The sequence below is a fragment of the Sciurus carolinensis genome, chromosome 18 (assembly GCF_902686445.1).
Source record: "Sciurus carolinensis chromosome 18, mSciCar1.2, whole genome shotgun sequence".
Taxonomy (NCBI): Eukaryota; Metazoa; Chordata; class Mammalia; order Rodentia; family Sciuridae; genus Sciurus; species Sciurus carolinensis.
Genome location: NC_062230.1, coordinates 6,032,010 through 6,051,011, shown reverse-complemented (window position 1 = coordinate 6,051,011; position 19,002 = coordinate 6,032,010). Strand labels below are relative to the sequence as shown.

The 19,002-nt window shown below is 53.2% G+C and overlaps 1 protein-coding gene across 3 annotated transcripts in view; it reads right to left on the bottom strand.

Annotated features, from left to right (window-relative positions):
* The window catches only part of LOC124970025 (NADPH--cytochrome P450 reductase), a 49,547-nt gene that overhangs the window by 24,105 nt on the left and 6,440 nt on the right, over nucleotides 1-19,002 (bottom strand). Inside the window, exon 2 of one of the 3 annotated variants that reach the window (XM_047533051.1) lies at nucleotides 15,503-15,625. The exons of the other annotated variants lie outside the window; for them this stretch is intronic. The gene's annotated coding sequence lies outside the window, so the exon portion shown is untranslated. The remainder of the gene's footprint in view (nucleotides 1-15,502; nucleotides 15,626-19,002) is intronic. 3 annotated transcript variants of the gene reach the window in all.

Genomic DNA, 19,002 nt, shown 5'->3' with positions numbered 1-19,002 from the left:
AGTCACTTAGCAAGACCCTTTCTCAAAGTAAAAAATATAAAGGATTAGGGATGTGGCTCAGTGGTAAAGTGCCCCTCGGTTAATAAAAAAAAAAAAAAAAAAAAAAAAGTCAAATCCTCCCATGCCTATTAAACCCCTACCCTCACGCCTTTAAGTCCACTTCCACCGCCCACACTTCTGACCACTCTCCCCTTCCACCTCAGGGCCTTTGCACAAGCTGAAGCTGCATGAACCCTTCCTCTGGCTACCTGCAGGGTTTGCGCTGCGACATCCTTCAGATCTCTGTTCAAGTGGCCCTCTCAGAGACACTGCCTGACAACGACATCTACAGCAGCCCCGGGACCCCTCCCCCATCGCTGTGCATTTCCACCCTGGGATGTCCCCGAGGCAGGGACTCTGCTTGGTTTGCAGACTGGCATACAGGGAGCCCCTAAAGTCAGCTTGTTGAGCAAATGACTCACAAACAAAAGGCTGGGGTCCCCTAACACCTATGCTTTACAGTTGCCCCTGAGCCCAGAGTCAGGAGCACAGATCTTTGTGCCACTGAGGAAACTGCAAGCGACCTGGAGCAGAGTGACCGCTGCTGCCCACTGTCAACAGGCTGACCCCCTGCAGCAGCCAGAGCTGGGGCTGGGGCCCCAAAGCCCCTGCCAGTGCTCAGACTCAAGTCTCAACAGAACAGAGAATGTTCCCAACAGACTTGACCCTGGAAAACTCTGCAAAGATAAGAGGTGCCGGAGGTGGAAAGACCCTTCCCTGGGGAGAATGGGAGGCTCTGAGGGGGTCAGCAGCTGCCCTGAGTCGCAAAACTAGGAGCCCCAGCCTCCAGTAGGGGGCTGTGTCCACTGCCGGTCAACCCAGGGAAACGTGTGGACCCCGTCTCTCCCTGCTGCGAGAGCTTCCCGAGGGAAGAAGGGCACCCGGCACCCTGCCTGGCACAGGGAGGGAAGCGGGCCTGGGCAGGCTGGCAGGAAGGCGGGCAAGCTGGAGGAGCGTCCTCAAACCCGCACGTATCGCCAAGGGAGCCGAGGCCCGAACACGCCCCAGGTTAGGTCACACGAGCCACCTTCTCCCACTGAGGCACCCGCACCCTCCAGTGCCCTGGCCTCGCGCTGACCTCCCTCCTGGCTGACTCCTGCAGAGCTCGCTCCACTCTCCCTGCACGTAACCTACGGCTCAGTGAGTGCAAATTCCCAGGAAACAGTAACGGGAGCCGGGAAGACGTCAGGGCCATGTTGGGCTGGAACTGTGCCCACCCGGCGATCCTCTAGGACAAAGGTTCCCAGACGTGCTTGGCTGGTGGAGCTGCAGGTATCAGCACATTTGCCATGGCGATCCCTAAGCCAAGGGAAGTGGGCCGCGTGAGGTCCGAACCACCTCTGCAAAGCTGACCTTGCAGAGACGCGGAGTCGTGCCGAGGATCACAGCACGATCTGACGCTGTGACTGGGTGGGGAGGCCCATGGGGGCAGACCTGCTGCGTGGACAACTCAGTACCCCCAAGTGTGCTCTGGTGCCCTGGGGCACCCACCCTGGCACAGTTTGGGAACCACCTCTGTGGAATGAAATGATTTGATGGGGAAATTCTGGCCGTCATGACTGATAACTGTCTTCCCAGGGTGACCACATGGTGGTCAGTCTGTGGTCCCCACAGGGGCTCCAAGGAGACATGGAACCTTGTGCCATTCCCTGCCCTGGTGGGGTCTTTGGTCTGACTTGCTGCTTTCCACCCTCAACAGAAAGGAAAACGGCTCCCGGGCCTGACACAACACCGGTCAGCAACAGCAAAAAAAAGACGGAAAGCCAACAGAAGGGCGGTGGAAATAAAGTGAGAGTAACTCTTGACTGGACCCAACTCTTGCCACAGCCCTGCACCTGCTGGCTGAGACCTGAGCAGACCCCGTCCCTACCGTAGGTCCCGTGTTCTTATCTGTGAATCTGGGCACAGAAAGGCCGAAGACCAGCCAGGCGGGACCCGCACACAGAACACAGCTGAGCTGCTTTGATCCTGAGCAAGCCAGCATTCCACGGCCGCCTGCATTTTTATCACAAAACAACGTGCGTGCAGAGAGGGGCAGGGGCTGGACAGCTGTCCTTTGGTATTCGAGGGAAATGGCTTCCAGGATCCCCGTGGATGCCAAAATCCTCAGGTCTCTTAGATAAAACGTGCAGTATCTGCCAGTGTGTGACCCCTGCACATCCGGGCAGGTTCCAGCCACTTCAGAACGTTTCCAGCGCCTCTGTAAATGCTACACAAAGGAACAAGGGAAATGCAACACAGTCATACTATGTATTTTATCCCTACTGCTTTTGTTACATTGTTACTTTTCCCTGAACCTTTCCCAGCCACGGGGGCTGGCCACGAGTGTGCACCTGACCACTCTCCCTCCTAATCTCAAAGGCTGGCCACTTCACACCAGTTAGCGAAGGACTGCAACTCAGTCAAGTGTACTGCAGAGAAGGTGGACAGAAAAACCACTGCCACTCAGGGCCGGGGACGCTGGCAGGAGCGCTCCCCGTTCCTGAGAGGGCCTGCGTGGCCGGCCGGGAGCACCACGGCCTCTGCTCACACACGCAGCCTCTGATGGGTAAACAGAACTGAGGACGTCAGGATGAGTCCGTCACCGAGAGCAGCGAGGAAGGGATGGGGAAGGAAGCAGAAAGCAAGCACCCGAGTGCCACGGCCAGCTGAGGTCTACCCGGCCTCCATCTCCCAGGTGCGGGGGAACCGGGTCTGCCCAGGCCACGGACCTCTGCCAGGGCTTAGAGGCTACAAGACGGGGAAACAAACCCCGCTGGTGCCCAGCAGCTCCGCCTCCAGAGACGGAGGTGCCAGGGGCCAGCACCTTCCAGGCAGCCGCGGATGGCAGTGCCCAGAAGGGTGGACTGGGTTCCCTGGAGCAAGAGCGTCTCTAAGTTTATCCCTGAACTGAGAGGCTGGTGCGGGTTCACTCCGCTTCCTGAATCTGGGTTTCCGTCCTGACAAATCCAGGGGCCACTCGGCCAATTCCTGAATGCCTTTCCAGGCTGCCCTCTTTCTCCTCCCCTCCCGACTACAGTGACATGACGGTGGAATCTTTGGTTCTCCGTCCCACAAGACCCGGAGCCTCTGTCTGTCTCTCTCTCTTTCTCCTGGCCTGCTCCGGTTTGTCCCTGTGGTGCAGACTGAGTCCTTTCTACCACCCCATCTTCAAGCTCTCCTGAGCTCACCGACTTTCCTGTCTTCTCCGACCCACCAGGGTGCCTTCCAGAGAGTTCTGCTTTGCCTATCGTATTCTTCAGTCCTAGCGTCTGTTTGGCTCTTTATTCCATCTGTGTCCTCTTGATGCAAAAGTCTGTTGGCCATTTTCTCTCCTTCAAGTTGAGATTTTCCTGTTTCTTGGCACAGTGAGTGATTTAAAAAAAAAAAAAAAGACTGCACCCTGGAGGTTCTGACACAGCAAGACCTGAATCCTTCTCTCAGCAGGCCCCCAGCGCCCTGCAGGTCAGCAAGGAAGGTGGGCCTTCAGTTTCCCTCGGGGCCTCTGCTGACAGGCCCTGGCCTGGACGGTTACTGCTCCCCACCTGGCTCCCTGAGGTGGGTACCCTGGTACTGCCAGGTGGCCAAGGGCTGGCTTCCAGCACGCCTCCGGTGACATCACTCCTAAGGACAGTAAGCTTCACCACTTCCTTGGCTCCTTAAGACTCTAAAGACATTGCCAGCACGGCTTGGTCAAGTCTGACACAACTAAGGAATCGCGTGAACAAGCAAGAACATTTTCCAAGGAGTTGAAAACCCTAGTTTAGCACAACCTGGAGGGGACTCTGCTAGGATGCTTCCTAACTGTTGGTAAAAAGATATGTGGAGCAGAAAAGGCTGTGGGACAAAGTCACAAAGCCTGTGGAAACAGAGTGCTCCAAGTCGGTACTGAGCCACTACCACTCTTAGGCAGGGACTGTGCAGAAAGCACTTGGGTCTGTTCTATCACTGAGCCAGAAGTGCCAACAGGGAACCTCATTTGCTCTTGTGGGCTTAACCTCAGTCAGTTCCATGAACTTATCAAAAATGGAGGCTGAACATCCAACCTGTCCTACTACACAGTGGCTTACCAATGCAGCAGTGGTAAAGGTTAGTGTGACTATTCCAGATCTATATTGAACTTTTACTGAACAAGAATTGTCTTCTCTGGGTGTGGTAGTGCACACCTGTAATCCCAGGGACTTGGGAGGCTGAGGCAAGAGGACTGAAAGTTAGAGACCAGACTCAGTAACTTGGCAAGACCCTGTCTCAAGATAAAAAAAAATAATAAGGGTTGGGAATGCAGCTCAGTGGTAGAGCATCCCTAGGTTCAATCTCCCGTACCCAAATAAGAACTGTCTTCAACCACTGTTACTGAACAATGAATGGTTTGGGAAATTAGGTTTCTTAATGAGGTTAACCTACATTCTACGGTAAGACAGCATTTACATGTGAAACTTACTCTGCGGTAGTCATTTCCAGTAAATGAATAGTACCTGAATCTTAAATAATATCGAGATTTTTTTTTTTTTTGGCAATTCCTGGACTGTTAGGACAAAACAAGAAGTAAATTTCCCTTCCCATAAAAACCTTTCTGAAGCCCAAACCACAGTTCCAGCAGTGTTCTTCAGCTTCACGCAACTTCAAGGAGAATTCCATATTACAAAATCCACTTAACTATGAAGCTGGGCAGCACCCCTGAACTTCAACTAGAAGCAAGTGATCGGCAATGTAACGCGGTGCTGAGCAGTGCAGAGCGAGAGGACGATCCCAGCGGGGTCTCCAGCGAGAACCGCGCGCCACTGAAAGCCTGTGCTCATCACGTGTAACTGAAGAGAACCGACACAAAACCAGAACACAGACACGACACTGTGGACGGACAGCCTCGCGTGGCGGCAGCCTTTGGTGAGAAAAGACATCCTCTGAGCCTGAGCGGGTAAAACCCCCTGCAGATCATTACCAGAGAGCGCCGCAGGCGATGCGGATGGCAGGGAAGCTGACTCTGAACCCGGCGAGCAAAGTGCATCCCCACAGAAGCGATTCCTTTCTCCTTATTAGTAGACCTACATTTTAAAAAATTGTACTCAATGTTATAATTCGAATTTTGTTAATAAAAACACTGTGAATTTGCTTTCCCTTGTTATATAAGTATCTCCATAAGTCCTAGCTTTCATCCTGGCCTGTGCAGCCTAAATGCTTATTACCTGGCCTCTTACAAAAAGCTGACCAGCCCCTGCTGCAGGTAACGGAAGTGGCTGAAGAAGCCCCTCTGGACCCCGCTGCTTCCTGACTGCACTGCAGGCTTCTCAGTTCCCCTGGGCCGAGCTGTGCCGCTGAAAAGGCCAGGTGGGGATGATCACCAAGGGCCATGGCCGGCTCTAGAGCCAATGGCTGCAGAAGTACCTCTCAACCATGCAGCTACTTCCCTCGGGAAGGCCTTCTAGACTCCAGCTGGGGTGCCTTTCTAGATCTCCACTGAGCCACCAGGTCTGCAGCAGGCTCAGGGCTCAACCAGGGCGGAACGCAGGGCGCCCCCAGGCATGGGCGTCCGGGCGCCACATCTCTTGGGGGCTGGGGTTGGCCCTTTCCTCTGGTGGGATGACTCGTCATCATGAGACCCCCACCATCTTCTGAGTCTCCTGCTCTGCTGATGAGCAGCCTTCAAACTGTGGCACGGGGACAGCGGCTCCTCCTTTAGGCTGTGTCCTGAGCGGGGCCAGGGGCCTTTATTCCTAGACTCTGCGGGTCCGTTCTAGACAAGGAATGGCTCCTGACCCTCAGACCTGTGGAGATGGGCCCGGAAGCCTCACAGCTGTCACCTGCGCGCCCAGGGCCGCCCGGCACTCCTGGAGCACACGCCGTGCCCCCTGCTGGTCACTCTTGTCACTTGCCTGAAGCACTGAAGACACTGGGACTACAAGGCAGCTGCAGAGGCTCTCGGAAAGGATTGGGGACAGAACACCTGGGAAGCGCTGCCTCCCACCTGCCAGGAACTGACGTGCAGGGGTGGACAGGAGAGCCTGCCACCTGGCCGTGGGGCACTCGCCACCTATCAGGGAGGGCACTGGCTCCCCGCAGGCTCTGAATGGAGGACGAAGCTCTGAGCAGGAGGAGGGAAGCGTCAAGGAGGAGCACCAGGGCCGCCTGGGAGCTGGGTCCTGAAGAGCAGGTGGGGAGCGAGGCGCCTGGTGGAGGAGCACAGCCCAGCACCCACGGGATCTGGGGCGACTCCAGCGGGGGGGGCCATCTCCCCCTGCACCAGGGCGCGCAGGTGGTCAGTTAGAGAGGAGCCTCAGCAAGGGACCACAAGCAGGCTAGGAGCCCTGAACACCAGCCCGAGGTCCCCAGGCCTTGGGCAGCTGGGACAACAGGGGTGCAGGGTGGCATGACTAGAAGGCTGCCGCGGGAAGGGGACAGTGCAGCTGGTGCTGGCACCGCAACACCAGGACGACCACGGAGGCTCCCGGCCTCTGTCCATCTCCAGCCCAGCACCTCCTGCCGATGGCCTTTCCCCCACATAACAGGCTTAATTTGGAAACACTGGATAGCCCATGTCTGACACAACACGCGAAAGAGGAAGGCGGCCGGCGGCCACGAGCACGGTGAGCGTGACTCAGCAGAAGCAGCCCCGGCCACACCAGCTGACTAAGCCCCGAGGGGCTGACCCTGCAACTTGCAGCAGCATTTCTGGGACCTGGAACTCCAGTGGGTTCCACCCCGCTCCCCGGGCCTCAACAACAGGCTCCAGGCAAGTCATGGGTTTAATTCAGCAGCTATGCAGAGGTGGCTCGAGGCAATTTACAGCACAAAAAACCTCATAGGGGTTCACAGGAGTTCGTCCCCCGAGGTGCCTCAATTAATGTGGTATGAAATCAGACCTGACTGGCCCAGCACAATCCCAGCAGCTCGGGAGGCTGAGGCAGGAGGATCCAAGTACAAAGCCAGCCTCAGCAACTAAGCAAGGCCCTATCTCTACGTAAAATAGAAAAAAGGGTTGGGGATGTGGGACCAAAAATAAACTCTCTGATGTGAAGTGTGGCGCTCATCTGTCACTGTCAATGAGCTCCTAGTGCACCTTTGATTTGGGGGCCTGTGTTGCTCCTGGCCTGTCCACTCTCCTTTCTGTAAAAGGCACAGGGGCTAACACCGTCCACACTGCGGGCTAGCTGTGTAAGCACCCAGGAGGAAGTGGCCCCAAAACATGTCACATGAGGAACAGAAAAGGAACGGGTGAGCTTATCCTGCAGAAACGGAGCTTCAGAGGCTGGCGTGGAGAGGGGGAGACTTCTGCTTTGGGTGAAGTCGGGGGCATCCAGGACCCCCACAAGCCCGTCCTGACAAAGGAACCACGGCGAGGAGATGAGACCAGGGCTCATGTCCTGGGGTGCAGCCTGACTGTGAGTACCCACCAGCTCAAGTGGCTCGGTGGTGACGAAGCCGGAGGAAGACCACCAAGTCCGAAGACTCAAAGGCTGACCCCAGACCTCCTGTCACCCTACACAGGGACAGGGAGGCCAGACTGGCCCAGAGAAGGCTGCAGGGAGAAGGACCTCCATCTGGAACACTGGTCCCTGGCGGGCCGTGCCCCGTGGAGAGGGCTCTGGCGCGGAGCTTTCCCGGGGTAATGAGCACGCCCTGCCCTGCTGCCCCGTCCGCTGTACCCCTGCATTTCCAAGCCGAGCCACACCTTCACATACCGCTCCCTGGGGCCGGGGCAGGATGGCCTGATGGTCAGCCACCACCGACAGGAAAGGAGTCACAGCCTCTTGGTCTTCTGAGTGATGGTCCAGCACCCCATGGCCTGCGCCCCAGCGGGGACCCCAGGCCAGGTCTCACTCTGCCTCGGTGTCGCGGGTTAGAGGACGAAAACTTGGACCAGAATCTCGTTCCCTGTAGAGCTGTTTTCCCCTTGGAATTCTCAATTCCCCTTCCACACGCAAACTTCTACGTACACGTGAGTACGTACACGAACCACTAAAGCGGATGAAAATGTTTCTTTAAAACCTTTTTCCATGTTGCTAGATGATCTCCTGCGTCTCCTGATGGGACGCACCGTGAGCTGCTTCGCCGTTTCCTTATCCTTTGTCTGGGACACCAGTGTTGCTCACCTCAATACAGGCCAGGCTTGCTGTGGGTGGAGGGTGCCGTGTAGATGCTCACAGTAGGGCCGAGGGGGCGCTGGCACTGCCCTCGGAGGCGGAACGGCTGAGCGCACCTGCTCATCAAGCACTAGGGACGGAAAGAAGCCGAGGAGCCCACCCGGGGAGGGGGCCCTGCACGGATGGAGACGGGGCCAAAGCACAGCGGGCTTAACAGCTAAGGGACAGACCTGATCAGTCGGATTCTGAAGCCCCTTCTGGCCTCCCCCACCAAAGAGCATGAAGAAAAGCATCTCTGGACAAATAGTTCTTCTTTTTAGAATCTGTGAAGTCTCAGCAAGATTTCAGTCTTAGTAATCGCTGGCACACCAGCAGCCTTGGGATAGGGTTAGCTGCAGTCAGACTGGTCGGGAGAAAAGCGAGACAGCACACGACGCCCGCAGGGCGGGGAGGAGGACGGCTCTGGAGTCCACCGACAGTAAAGGGATGATGTGGGGACCCCTTTAGGCCGACACTTGCTTACCTAGGGGAAATGGACACGCTTCTAAGTAGGCAAAATAAATAGCCTGAATGGTTCCCCATCAAAGAATCTGAGTTAGAAGTTAAAAGCGTTCACCAATAGTGAACCCCAGAACCAGGTGGCTCCACTGGCACGAACACCCCATCTATGCTGCTGCAGAAGAGAGACTTCCCAGCTCCTCTTTGTCTTTTTTTTTTTTTTTTTTTTTTTTTTTTGCAGTTCTAGGTATTGAACCAGGAGTTCTCTCCGAGACTTTTTATCTTTAGACAACATCTCACTAAGTTGCCCAGGCTGGCCTCGAACTTACCATCCTCCCGCCTCAGCCTCCTGGGTAGCTGGGATCACAGGCGTGTGCCACCACGCCCAGCCCAACTCATTTTTATGAGACCTGGACTCCCTGACACCACAAACAGAGAACTTCGGACCCCGTACGTGCCCAGCAACACATATGCAAAAGCGTTGTCAAACATTAGCAAAGTGAACCTTGCGACAGATATGAAAGGACACTGCACGGGATCCCCTGGAGTAAGCTCCAGGGACACAGGGTTGGCCCAGTGCTCAGCAATCAGTGTAACTCACCAAATCAATGGCGTGAAACAGGACAAGCCGCAGGAACACCCTGCCTGACACAGGAGAAGCACCTGCCGAAACCTTGCCTCCATTCACACAAGAACGCTCCGGAACCAGGAGCAAGAGGAGCAGGCACCAACCCCGGTGATCACGAGAGCCACCTCCTTGGGCTCTGGGGCTGTCGTGAGGACTAAGGAACTAAAGAACAGGGGCACTCACAACGGCGCCCAGTGCGGGGCAAGTGCGAACAAAGGTGAAGTGATAAAGGCGCTGTTACTGTGGCAAACGTGATGACATACTTAATAATAAAGCAATTTATTTAATATAGCTGCAATAAACACAGATATTACTGCCACTAAAAATTCTGGAAGATGAGCAACAAAGAAAAGCACCGTCTACTACCGACTATGAAAAGGGACGGAGGCTGCGGCACACAGTGACACCTCGGGGCAGGCTCAGAGCGTGCATGGGACGACCAAGTCACTCCAGGGAAACCTCAAGGCCAGGACGCGTGTCGGTGGTGGCAGGGTGAGAGGGGCCCGCCGGCAGGCATGGAAGCGGAGGAGGCACGGAGCAGGGCGCTGCCGGCAGGTGGCAGCTGCAGCATCCTGACCCCGAGGCAGTCACGGGGCCTGGGAGTCATGACAGGCAGCAGCCAGGGAAGTCGGATACTCAACGTCTGTCCACTCTGGTGTCCCCAGCCACTCTGCAGAGCAAACAAACAGCCAGATGCAACAGCGCAGGTGCCGTGGCCTGTGACGCCGAAGATGTTTGTGAACACGCACCTTCATAACCAAAGATCACAGACGGACTGTCACAGGGGTAATGGGGTTTTAACCCCCAACCTGCTTCATGATTCATGTGTCATTTGCCTTAAAAAAAAGTATGTGTTACTCACCTGATCATAAAGCTATTTTTTTATGAAAACCAAAATGCCCAGGTCTTTGGAATTACTGATTCTCTTTTTGGAATGTGCTTCTCACCGGGCCTCATGGCATCTTTGCTGCAGCATTGTTGTTGGTCACAGACTCAAACTGGATGTTTAGTTTACAACCCAAACAATGGAATACTATGCAGCAGTTAAAAATAATTACATCAAACTGTAGTCCCTTCATGGAAAGATGGTCCAACATGGTAAATCAAAAAGAAAGTTACACTTTCACTAAGAAACAATGAAAGAAAAATTAGATTTCTTCAGAAAAACTATCTCAGAGGCTATGTCCAACCTAACAGTGACTTCCTCAAGAACATGACGGGGTTGGTGGGTGTCTAAAGGCACTTTTGTGTATATACTGTGGCAATTGGAACTTGTGCGCTGCTTCCAAAACTAACGACGAATAGGTGGGGGCTGGCTTCTCACTGTTGAAAGAAGTTACAAAAGTGGAAAGCAATAAGAAGCAAACATCAGGGGGCTGGATGGAAACTGGAGGCATCTACCAGGGCACCTAGCCTAGCCACACCTGTCATCCCAGCTATGTGGGAGGCCCAGGCAAGAGGGTGGCAAGTTCAAGGCCAGCCTCAGCAACTTAGCAAGACTCTATCTCAAAATTAAACACACACACCACAGACATACACACAGAAAAGTTGGAGCTGCAACTCCAGGCAGTGACACATGCCTGTAATCCCAGCAGCTCGGGAGGCTGAGGCAGGAGGATCAAGAGTTCAAAGCCAGTCTCAGCAAAGCAAGGTGCCAGGCAACTCAATGAGACCTGGTCTCTAGATAAACTACAAAATGGGGCTGGGGATGTGGCTTAGTGGTCGAGTGCCCCTGAGTTCAAGCCCCAGTACCCCACCCCCAAAAAAAAGGTTGGGGATGCAGCCCAGAGATGGAAGTTCCCTGGGCTCAGTACTGGGGGGAAAATCGAAGGCATCGGCAGGCACAGTGATTTTAATACACGCCTCCTTTCGTCGGAGACGGTGTTAGAAACCAAGAAGTGGGTGAGGTGACACTGCTTATTTTTCATCTGCTTCTGCCCTGAAGAAAACGGGGAGAGACAAGGAATCCCATGCCTCGGGCACCTGCCGCGGCAGCTACTGATGAGGGCCTGCTCCTCGGTGGACAGGGAGTGGCCGCAGGGAGGCGAGAGCTCCGGAAGCGCCGGGAGCGATGTTCCAGCTCCTTTTCCTTTTAAAGCCGCGACCCTCTCCCGCCGGGCTCACCTCTCCATCACTGGCCACTCGGAGCCCCGAGCACTCGGGCTCACAGCAGACTCAGGAAGGGGTGAGGCCAGGACACAGAAACAGATGAGCCTGGACCACCTCGGGGTGCCCCGAAGTCAAGAAACATCCAGGAGAATGTGACGCTGGAGGGAGAACCTCAGGACAACTCCCAGGCACTCCTAATGGCTAAAGCCAGCGCAATCGGGGCCGCCAGACCCTCCACCGTACCAGCGAAGTGGGCTGGGGCAGCGATTCACTGAGAAGGTTACTCGACTACACGCGACGCAAAACTTGCTACTTCAAAGCGTACAATCAGGTGGCACATAAGTACATCCACAACGGGCCAGCACCACCCGTGTCCAGTTCCAGAACGTCTCGGTCACACCAACAGGAAACTGTGCTGAGTCACTGCCCTGTCTCTGCACGGCCACCTCAACAATATCGTCTTCCAATCCATGAACATGGAATGTCTTTCCATTTTTTTTTTTTTGGTGCTGGGGATTGAACCCAGGGCCTTGTGCTTACAAGGCAAGCACTCTACCAACTGAGCTATCTACCCAGCCCTGTCTTTCCATTTACTGGGGTTTTATTTGCTTTTAACAGTTTTATAGTTCTCGGTGTAGATGTTTTATACCTCCTTGTTTAAATTTATTCTTTTGGATTCTACTAGAAATAAAATTATTTCTTTTATTTCCTCTTTGGACTGTTCATTGCTGGTGGAGTATGAGATTTTTAACCACAACAAAAAAACCTGAGTCCATACAGATATAATCAAATCAATCAATATGTGAAAGTGGGGACAGTTCTTGGAAAGAGGGAAGCAGAGAATTACTATTAGGCAAATATCACAGTATAACTAACACGCATGATCCAGCCATGAGGTGCTAAAACAAATCAGGGCACAAAACCAGGACTTGCATCATCTCAAAGTATCTCCTCCAAGATACTTACTAACATCAAGGGGAAAGGACTAACTGTGGGGGGAACCCTGCAGAGAACAATCTAACCAGGGGATGCAGGTAGAACGCCAACCTGCCGCTGCCATGCACTGCAGCCACAACCTTGCTTTTGTGGTATTTGAATCAAGTGACATTCCATAAGATAACTGACCTGTGCTCTCCAAAAGCATCAAGGCTATGAAAGGTCAAGGAACTGAGAAACCAGAGATGGTAAAGAAGTGCAAGGTGGATCCTGGGGTGAAAGGGGGCGTTAGCAGGAACACCGGTGACATTCTAGCGAGGCACGCAGTTTGGCTCAGGGCCTGGCAGAACAGGCCTGCAGGCGAGGCCCACCGGCTGCCGCCACCACCAGTTCCACTGGAACCAGCCGCACCTCCTTGGTTACACCTGGTTGCTTTCTTGCAAAAACAACAGGTGAGTAGCTGCTGGGGACCTGCTGGCTCACGAGACCCGAGTGTTTACTGTCCGGCCCTTCATAAAACAGGTCTGCCAGTGCCTGACTGAGTTCATTACATCGGACTGATGTGTAATTTCCTGTTCTTGTTCATTTTAGCAGGATTATGGAAGATGGTAACTTGGTGAGAAATATAAGGAAAATCTTTATGCTATTTTGCAATGTTTCTGTAAATATAAGGTTGGTTAAAAAAGGAAAAAAAAGAGAAAAAAAAAAAAAAACTCGCCCCACAAAGCCGGCAGCATCCCTGCAAGACCTTCCCGGTCCTGGACACCCCTGGGCATTCCTGCGCGTTCGGCTTCACTGCTCGAGTGTTTATCCAGACAAGTGTTCCACAAATGTCTGGCGACCTGGATTCCTTATCATCAAGAAACAAGGGTTAGTACCCTGGGTTCTCAAAAACACAAGCGCTCAGAACTGCAGGAGAGCCAGGCGTGGTGGCGCACACCTGCAATCGCAGCGGCTCAGGAGGCGGAGGCAGGATTGCGAGTTCAAAGTCAGCCTCAGCAATTTAACAAGGTCCTAAGCAACTCAGTGAGACCCCGTGTCTAAATAAAATATTTTTAAAAGGCTGGGGATGTGGCTCAGTGGTTAGGTGCCCCTGGGTTTAATCTCTGGTACAAAAAAAAAATTTGCAGGAGAGAGACACTCTTGTCTACTGCCAACCCCGGCAGGAGCCATATGGGGACCACACTCACTCACTCCTAACCGGTGCCAAGCACAGTGCTAGGCACTGCAGAGGCCCCTTTTCTGATCTGCATGAAAACCCTGTTTAGAGAAATAGCATCTGACCCATTCTACAGATGGGATTCCAGGACTCAGAGGCAAGGAAATAGCAAGCCACCTGCAGGACAAGATGCAGGGACCTTGTGGGATGCTCTGCGACAAATGTGCTGCAACCCTGGCTATCATCTGCTACCCAAGACAAGGAAGGGGGGACCCACCTCCCGGCCCACCATGGTCTCATGCTGGCTCTTGTCACCCAAGGAAGAGCCAGCAGCAGGCTGTGCCATTAGCAAAACCTGAGCTTCTCCCAGGGCGGGAAGACCAGGGAGCTGCCAGAGGCGGGCCTTCCTCAGTCCACCAAAGGGCTCCAGCCAGCTCTGCTACCAGGAATTAATGGCACTGCTGGAAGAAGGCCAGGACCAGATCCACCACGGGCCAGGCAATCACTGCACCGCAGCCTCAGGTGCCACTGTTCTGACCCCTCCCAGCCCTGCTTGCTTCTGTTGTGACCTCAAGCTGTCACCAATCCAAGGTGTGCTGTGCCCCAGTTCTAGGTCAATCCTGTGGCCTGTGTCTGGAAAGCGTGTTTTTCAATCCTGCACTGTGAACGCATCAGTAATAATGAGACCCGCTGCCACAGGACAGGAGGCTGTAGGTGGCGTTTACAGAAGTGTCTGCACTCACTTCCCTGCTACACGTTAGCACGGAGCTGCTATCCAAGCCAGCTCACCGCCTTGACCATGTTCTCTTCTGAGGCAGGAAGACAGCTCCTTGGGGTTGCCCTGACACCCTCCTGGGCCTGCTGCTCAGGACAGGTGCAAAAGGCCATGCAAGATGCTCCTTTCAGAGGCTGGTTTAATGCTCCACCGGAGCGACACCGTCAAGAGAGCGGTGTACTTGGCTCAAGCAAGCTGTGGGGATCTGAGAGCCATGGTTCCACTGCACCTGCTGTGGCTTCCAGTTAGAAAAGACACCCACCACATCACACAGCACACCGGTAGGAGGGGCTGGGAAGAAATTTCTCTAGGCACCATGTATTAGTCCTTTTCCCATTATTAGTATAGTGAAATACCCGAGGCTTGCTGACTTTATAAAGAAAAAAGGTTTACTAGCTCACATCTTCTAGGGATTGACGGGCACGAGGTCGGCCCGGCATCAGCTCAGCTCTGGTGAGGACCTCATGGCAGATGGCAGGAGGGCATGTGTGAGGGAGAGGCCACATCTTCAGACAGGAAGCAGGAGCGTCTGGGGTCCCACGGTCTCTTCCGAGGCACACTCCCCGCTGACCCGAGGGCCCCCATTAGGATCCATATTTTAGAATTTTTTTTTTTTTTTTTTTTTTTGCGGTGCTGGGGATCGAACCCAGGGCTTTGTGCTTGCAAGGCAAGCACTCTACCGACTGAGCTATCTCCCCAGCCCAGGATCCATATTTTAAAGGTTCCTCCACCTCCCAACACGGCCACCCCAGGGACCAAGCCTCTGATACGTGAACCTTTGGAAAAGAACACCTAAATCACATCCCAACCAAGCTCCACAGGACAAGGTAAAAGTCCCTGAGCTCCTGCCCACATCCTAGGGGCCTCACACTGCACCCGTGCACAGTCCCATAGCATGGACGCGGGTCCCTCCGCTACCTCCAGAAGGTGCCACTTCAAGCAGATGGTTTCCTTGTCGTTCAACTGCCTCAGTGTATTGCTTCCAGGACTGCTGTGTAGGAACTCTGGGGGAGGCCCAGCCCCAGGGACACACAGCCTTCCTTCTCGCAGGCGGACACCGGCGGCACCCCAAGAGGGCTCAGAAAGGCAGGGAGCACAGGAACCCCCGGTGAGCATGAATGAGCCTGCGGCAGGTGTGCGGGGCTTGCTCAAGACACGCGCAGCTGGTGGCAGAACCGTGGGGCCGAGTTGCTCAAGAACCCGTGACCTACAAACCTGATTTTTAAAACTGAGGTAGAACCCACATACCATACAACTCCCCATTAAAACACGCGCCATTCAGGGGCTTTTAGAGTACTCACCAATGAAGCAACCACTCGCGATGTCTAATCCAGACCCAGTTCCGCAACCCAGCGAAGAAACCTCACCGTCATCGGCAGTCACTGCCTGTTGGGGTCTGGGTATGAGGTGTCCCCCGGAAGTTCCTGATTCAGAGGTGAAATGAGAGCTGTGACCTATCAATCCATCCTTGTCTGAATGGATTGGCTGGGTGGGAACCGCAGGCGGATGGCGTGCCTGGAGGTGGGTCACTGGCGGGTGCCTCCTGCGGCCTCTTCCTCTCTGCTTCCTGACCCCACCATAAGATGAGCCACTTTCCTCCACTGGGCCAATCCCCCAAGAAGTTCTGCCTCCTCTTGGGCCCTGAGTAGGGGAGTAGGCTGCTATGGACTGAGACCTCAGAAACTGGGAGCCCCAAATAAACTTTTCCTCCTCTTAAGTTGTTCTTTTTTGGGGTACCAGGGATTGAACCCAGAGGCTCTTAAACACTGAGCTACATCCCCAGCCCTTTTAATATTTTATTTATAGACAAGATCTCAGTGAATTGCTTAGGGCCTTGCTATGTTGCTGAGGCTGGTTTTGAACTTGTGATCCTCCTGCCTCAGTCTCCTGAGTCACTGGGATTACAGGTGTGTACCACTGTGTCTGGCTTCTAAGTTGTTCTTGTCAGGTATTTTGGACACAGTGATGAAGCTAACTAGAACAGAAATTCGTACCAGGAGTAGGGCTGCTGCTGTGACTAAGCTGACCATGTCATTAGGAAGCCTTGGGAGCTAGCTTGCAGGAAGAATTCTGAAACGTTCAGAGATGCAAACTAGAAAGGTTTAGAATGTCATAAGCATGGGAGACTCTGGGGGAAGCTCGGAAGACCCTGGTGCAGATGGGAAGGAGGAATGCAGACTGCTCTCATGAGGCTTCAGACAGAAATGAGGACTCTAGTGGGAAACGGCCTGCAGGACACTCGGGTTACATTCTGGCTATCCTGCCCATGTCCTGAGACTTTGTGTACGGCAGAATTTAAAAGTGATGGGCTGCTGGGTGTGGTGGTGCACACCTGTAATCCCAGCAGCTCAGGAGCAAGAGTGAGATAAGCCGTTTTCCTGGGTTCTCCCCCCATGATGTTCTGCCTCACCTTGAGCCCAGAGCAACAGAGTCAGTCATCTATGGACTGAGAACTCATGAGCCCCAAACAAATTTTTTCTCCTCTAAGTTGTTCTCATAGGGTATTCTTATCACAGTGATGAAAAAGCTGACATAAACATGCCCATTCCTGATTTGTCTTTTAACTGATGGAGAGTGAAATGAGAGCATGTCCCCCAGTCTCCCATGAACATCAGGACACTAAGCAAATCCACAGGGCCACACATATCCAGGCACCACCCTCATCCCTATTTCCTCCTCAATCATTTCCTGCCTTATCTATGCATTTTCTTCTAAATGGATGAAAATCATAAAGACAATATATATTAAGCACCTGCTATGACATTCTACTATTTCGCTTCTCCCTTCTAACACTCTAAGGGCATGAGGCCTTTGAGGGAGGCCCCAGCATAAGAAGATAGCACACACAGACAGCCCAGCCCTCTGAGTTACGGGGAAGCAGTTCTCACAAAGGTTAAACACCTTGCCCAAGGTGGAGGCCCACTTAGTAAGACCCTATCTCAAAAGTATATAAAACAGAAAGGACTGGAGATGTGGCTCAGTGGAGTGGCCCTGGGTTCAATCTTCAATACTACCAAAAGGAAAAGAAACGAAAAACTTGAGCAACACGGGAAACTGATAAATGGTAGAAGCATGATGCAAACCCAGACCAGCTCGCACTGATGCACTCTGTCAATCATTCTTCAAAACCTTTTCAGAATAAGGTAGAGTTAGAGATAGATGCGACTTCCTTGAATGACAGCTGACATCCTGGCCCTACTGTCAGATGACAGTATTGCTCAGAATTAAATAATTCCCAGAGAAGGACATGTGTGGCCAGAGCTATCTATGCCTCTGGGCTCCGCAGGTCCAGCACGGCATGTGCTCAATACTTACATGTGCTGAACGCTAAACCAGATATTCTAGACCAGAGCCACAGATCCACAGTCCAGGATCCATGGTAAGATACTCACTAAGGGGCAGGAAGGCAAGTCAGACTTTTCTACTTTCACAGCAAAATGGCAGGACACTGCCTTGGGAGGGACTAAGCACTCAGTACCTCCACTTGGGACTGAGGCCTTCCACTCGGGCAAAGCACCTCTTCCCACTTGCAGTCCCAGATCCCCGGGCTTTATCTATGCCTGCTACAATGTACCATTCTGCCTCGTTCTGCTCCCATCCCTGGAGACCTGTCCCCAGGTCAGTGCTACTACTGAGCCCTGAGCCCTTGCCTGGTGGGTCCAAGGCAGGGCTCCCGATGGCCACCACTCCTCTGTTCCTCACACGTTCCCTTACCCAGCCCATGCCATTGTCGTCCTTAATCTTGCTGGTCTTGTCCACACAGGTACAGTCCCAGCACCCCAGAGTCTGACACAACGAGGGTCTCGGCAAATGATCACTAAGCCCAGGGCAGCTGCCCATTGCTTCATTCAATGACCCTTCATAAAGGCTCAAAAAAAAAGTAACTCTGGTGCTCAATAGGCCTGCTTCTGGAACATTCTTTGGTACACTCACGGTGCAAGCTCATGCTCCCCTGCCTCGACATCTAGGAAGCTCTGAGCTGAGTTTATGCTCGACCATAACAGCCTCCCTTGTCTGTGTTTTGGTATGATTACTTGTCTCCCAGGGTCCTTCTCTCTATTACTAGCTCTTGGCTTCTAGTACTTTCCATGGCTTTTGGTTTTGCTGGGGAAAGTGTGGAACTTAGAATTCAACAAACTTACCACTCAGTGGAGCCATGAAAGAACCTGGGCCTTCTAAGTTGACCCAGACCTTCCACCTACGCACCAAGGGACCCTGGGCACGTTACTGTCACTCGGCCTCAGTACCGTCGCCAATTCCCCGTGTTATGATGACTATATGAGATAGAAACTCTCAGAACAGGACCTGACACACAACTGACCCTCGAAGGTTAACCTGCACCTCTTTATTCAATTTCATTAGAATTTTTTAAATTAGCCCATTTACCCCTGTCTTTGGCATCCAGGTAACTGACCTAGAAAGAACCAGAGAAACTTCAAATATTCTTCCTTAAATGATTATTGAATTACTGAACAAATTATTAATTGCATAAAATTTCATAGCTAGATGAAAGACTAAAATTCTACCAAAAGTTCATAATGCATCTTAGAATAATCTTCAAAAATACAGATTGGACCCAATTTGACATCTAGGCTCAGCAGATGGGCAGGAGAAAGATGAGCGATGAGCTTGAGAGAGAAGCCACATTTACTCACTCATTTACTCTCCCACCCGGCCCGTGGTCAAGCCACCTGCCTGCCTTTGTGGTGTGGCTGTTCCAGGTACTGAGGACACTCTCCACACAGGGAAGTTCCCTGCTCCCACTGAGCACACGACCTATTCCAACCACACTGCTACCAAG